Source organism: Lagenorhynchus albirostris, chromosome 8, assembly GCF_949774975.1.
Source record: "Lagenorhynchus albirostris chromosome 8, mLagAlb1.1, whole genome shotgun sequence".
NCBI lineage: Eukaryota > Metazoa > Chordata > Mammalia > Artiodactyla > Delphinidae > Lagenorhynchus > Lagenorhynchus albirostris.
The window spans coordinates 60,178,358-60,183,598 of NC_083102.1; the positions used below are offsets into that span (position 1 = coordinate 60,178,358).

The 5,241-nt window shown below is 40.1% G+C and overlaps 1 pseudogene; it reads left to right on the forward strand.

Moving 5' to 3' along the window:
- Positions 1 to 875: 875 nt before the first annotated feature.
- Positions 876 to 4,229, forward strand: LOC132524331 (liprin-alpha-2-like; annotated as a pseudogene).
- Positions 4,230 to 5,241: the final 1,012 nt, after the last annotated feature.

Sequence of the window (5,241 nt, forward strand, 5' to 3'; positions counted from 1 at the left end):
TATTAATCTTACATATTGCCACCTTGACAGGTTTCCATAACAATTTCAGTAATTTGTATATCCCCCTTTGTGTTGTCTATGTAGATGATCATATCATCTATAGATGACATTTTTCTCCTTCCATTACTTTTCTACCATTTTCTCCTTGTCACATTATTTTAAGACCTCCAGTACAATGTTGAATACCCATGATGATAGTGAGTATGTTTATACTGTTCCTTAAGGAGAACACTTGTAGCATTTCACTATTGAATACATCTTGTGTTTTTATATACACTGACAGATTTGTTCTTTGAACTGGCCTATATCTTTTCTTTTACTAATTGTGGTTTTGGTATTAAGTTATAACTTTTAGAAGAAATATTCCAGTCTGGTTTTTGTTATAGGCCCTAAAGAGTTTGTGAAAAATTCTTCTTTTCCTTGAAAGAAGTAGAATTGTCCTATAAAACCATCTGAGCCTGGTGTTTGATTTGTGGGAGAAAAATGACTACAAGTCTAATTTCTTCAATGGCCATAGACTAGAGTTTCTACTTATTGAGACTGTTTTAATAATTTGACCATTTCACGTATTTCAAAAGTTTTTGGCATACAGTTGTTCATAATATCCTCTGCTTGATTTCTGCAGTGTTTGTATGTCTTCCTTTTCCTTTTCCCAAATTATTTACCTATGCCTTTTTCTTTTTCAGTTTTGTCAATTTTCTTATTCTTTTTGAAGAACTATATTTTGGCTTTGCTCATTCTGTCTATTGAATCTTTATTTTCTATTTCACTTATTTTTATCTTTATTAATTAGACCTGCCTAATTTCTTTAGAGTTATTCTGTTTTTCTAACTTCTTAAAGTTGTATATTTAGCTCATTTATTTTCAGAATTTCTTCTTCTCTACCACAAGTACCCAGGACTATGCTCAAAAGTAACAGTTCTCACACATGAAAAGATGCTCAACATTGCTAATTATAATATTAGAGAAATGCAAATCAGAACTACAATGAGGTATCACCTCGCACCAGTCAGAATGGCCATTATCAAAATGTCTACAAACAATAAATGCTGGAGAGGGTGTGGAGAAAAGGGAACCCTCTTACACTGTTGGTGGGAATGTAAATTGGTACAACCACTATGGAAAACAGTATGGAGGTTCCCTAAAAAGCTAAAAATAGAACTAGCATATGATCCAGCAATCCCACTCCAGGCGTTTATCTGGAAAAAAATTAAAAAAGATACAGAGTGTTCATTGCAACATTATTTGCAATAGCTAAGACATGGAAGCAACCTAAATATCCATCAACAGATGAATAGATAAAGAAGATACGGTACATATATACAATGGAATATTACTCAGCCATAAAAAAGAATGGAATAGACTGGAGCCTAGAGGCTCTTTGGTGGGGCTAATGGCAGATTCCAGGAAGGCTCACGCCAAGGGGTACTTCCCAGAACTTCTGCTGCCAGTGTCCTTGTCCCCGCAGTGAGCCACAGCCACCCCCTGCCTCTGCAGGAGACCCTCCAACACCAGCAGGATATTGAATCCCTGACAGGAGGGCTGACTGGTTCTAAGGGGATTGATCCACCAGAATTTGCTGCACTGACAAAAGAATTAAATGCCAGCAGGGAACAACTTCTAAAAAAGGAAGAAGAAATTTCTGAACTTAAAGCTGAAAGAAACAATACAAGACTGTTACTGAAGCATTTGGAGTACCTTGTGTCACGATATGAAAGGTCACTAAGAATGACGGTGGTGAAGTGACAAGCCCTGTCCCCCTCTGGAATGTCCAGCGAAGTTGAGGTTCTCAGGTCACTGAAATCTTTATTTGAGCACCTCAAGGCCTTGGATGAAAGGTAAGGGAGTGACTGAGGGTTTCTTTAGAAAGAGTCTCTGCACTGGAAGAAGAACTAGCTGCTGCTAATCAGGAGATTGCTGCTTTGCATGAACAAAATGTTCATATACAAAGAAAAATGGCATCAAGTGAGGGATCCACAGAGTCAGAACATCTTGAAGGGATGAAACCTGGCCAGAAAGTCCATGAAAAGCGTTTGTCCAATGGCTCTATAGACTCAACTGATGAAACAAGTCTTGTAGTTGAACTACAAGAATTGCTTGAAAAACAAAACTATGAAATGGCCCAAATGAAAGAATGTTTAGCAGCCCTTTCTTCTCAAGCGGGAGAGGTGGGACAGGAAGTAGAGACAGCAAGAAAGGGTCTCATTAAAACAGAAGAAATGGAACACTAAGTATCAAAGGGACATTAGGGAGGCCATGGCACAGAAGGAAGATATGGAAGAAAGAATCATGACCCTTGAGAAGCGTTACCTCAGTGCTCAGAGAGAATCTACCTCCATACATGACATGAATGACAAACTAGAAAATGAGTTAGCAAATAAAGAGGCCATCCTATGGCAGATGGAAGAGAAGAACAGACAGTTACAAGAGCGTCTTGAGCTGGCTGAGCAAAAGTTACAGCAAACTATGGGAAAAGCTGAGAGCTTACCTGAAGTAGAGGCTGAACTGGCTCAGAGAATTGCAGCCCTAACAAAGGCTGAAGAACGACATGGAAACATTGAAGAATTTATGAGGCATCTAGAAGGTCAAATTGAAGAGAAAAATCAAGAACTTCAAAGAGCTAGGCAAAGAGAGAAAATGAATGAGGAGTACAACAAAAGATTATCCGATACTGTGGATAGACTTCTGACTGAATCCAACAAACGCTTACAGCTACACTTAAAGGAACGAATGGCTGCTCTAGAAGAGAGGAATGTTTTAATTCAAGAATCAGAAACTTTCAGAAAGAATCTGGAAGAACCTTTACATGATAAGGAAAGATTAGCAGAAGAAATTGAAAAGCTGAGATCTGAACTTGACCAGATGAAAATGAGAACTGACTCTTTAATTGAACCCACAATATCAAGAACTCATCTAGACACCTCAGCTGAGCTGCGGTATTCTGTTGGATCCCTAGTGGACAGCCAGTCTGATTACAGAACCACCAAAGTAATAAGAAGACCAAGGAGAGGTCACATGGGTGTGCGGAGAGATGAGCCAAAGGTGAAATCTCTTGGGGATCATGAGTGGAATAGAACACAACAAATTGCAGTGCTAAGCAGCCTCCCTTTTGAAAGTGACGTAGAAATGTCTGACATTGATGATGATGAAAGAGAAACGATTTTTAGCTCAATGGATCTTCACTCTCCAAGTGGTCATTCTGATGCCCAGACCCTAGCCATGATGCTTCAGGAACAGCTGGATGCTATCAACAAAGAAATCAGACTAATTCAGGAAGAAAAACAATGTAGAGTTACATGCTGAAGAAATTGAGAATAGAGTGGCTAGTGTGAGTCTGGAAGGCCTGAATTTAGCGAGGGTCCTTCCAGGTACCTCCATCACTGCCTCGATTACAGCTTCTTCACTGGCCAGTTCATCTCCCCCCAGCGGACACTCAACACCAAAGCTCACCCCTCGAAGTCCTGCCAGGGAAATGGATCGGATGGGAGTCACGACACTGCTAAGTGATCTAAGGAAACATCGGAGAAAGATTGCAGTGGTAGAAGAAGATGGTCGGGAGGATAAATCAACAATTAAATGTGAAACTTCTCCCCCTCCCCCTAGAGCCAACAGGATGACTCACACCCTCCCTTCTTCCTACCGCAATGATGCCCTAAGTAGTTTAACTGCCTCCCTCAAGCCTGAAAGCCTTGGGCTTGGCAGTGCCAACAGCCACCAAGATTGTCTTCACAAAGCCCCCAAGAAGAAAGGAATCAAGTCTTCAATAGGACGTTTGCTTTGGTAAAAAAGAAAAACCTCGACTTGGGCAGCTCTGAGGCTTTATGGAGACTGAAGCTGCAGCTCAGGAGTCCCTGGGGATAGGCAAACTTGGAATTCAAACTGAGGATAGAAGACTGAGGAAAAAGCGTGAGCCTCTAGAAGAAGTTTGGAGAAAGGGATTACCTTTTGCCCAGTGGAATGGGCCCACTGTAGTCGCGTGGTTAGAGCTCTGGTTGGGAATGCCTGCTTGGTAAGTGGCAGCCTGCGGAGCCAATATGAAGAGCGGTGCCACTATGTCTGCTTTATCAGACACTGAGATCCAGAGAGAAACTGCAATCAGCAATCCTCTGCATCGCTTAAAGCTCCAATTAGCAGTCCAGGAGATGGTTTCCCTAACCAGTCCTTCAGCTCCTCTGACATCCGAAACTGTGAGTCCATTTGTGCGCCTTCCCTCTCCCAGTGCTGGGTGAACAGCAGCATCTCCAAGTCCACAGAGCAAATCTGTGGCAGCATGAATTATTCTGAGGAGATTTAGCTTGCTCTTCATTAACCTTGCTGCTACCCTTAATAGGTTTTCAACTGAGCAGCTGTGATTCCTACCAGACTTGAAGCCTGCAACCAAGATAGACTTTTGAACTAGCCTCTAAAGTTTAGATTTTTCTCCCAAGCAACAAGACCAAGAGTTTACTCTTTTTCAGAATTTTTCTTTTTAATTTAATCTAACATCTCAGGAGATGAGCTATAGGCATTAGTACTTTTTGTACTTGTAATGCTAAACTCACTACTTCTTAAGCAGTTTTCATAATTATGAAAGTTCCTCAGTATTTAATGCTTTATAAATACCAAGTGGATTACCTTCCTTCAAAAAAAAAAGAATGAAGTAATTCCATTTGCAGCAACATGGATGAAACTAGAGATTATCATACTAAGTAAATCAGACAGAGAAAGGTAAGTATCATATGATATTGCTATATGTGGAATCTAAAAAAATGATACAAGTGAACTTATTTACAAAACAGAAACAGACTCACAGAACTCGAAAGCAAACTTACGGTTACCAAAGGGGATAGGGAGGGGAGGAGGGATAAATTATGAGCTTGGGATTAACACACACACACTACTATATATAAAATAGAGAACAAACAAGGACCTACTGTATAGCACAGGGAACTCTACTCAATGTTCTGTAATAACCTATATGGGAAAAGAATCTGAAAAAGAATGAATATATGTATATGAATAACTGAATCACTATGCTATATCCCTGAAACTAACACAACCTTGGAAATCAACTATACTCCAATAAAATTTAAAAAAGCCTGTTCTCTATTTTGTCTTGCAATACTGGAAATGACACTCTTCAAACCACATTTTTCCTTTCCTTAGGGTTGCCTGTTAGTTTCTTCCAATAGCTGCTAAAGGGAGACTAGGAGACTGGAGGAAGGAGAAGGAACCTGTCCCTTCTGTGTTTGCTTCCTGTTA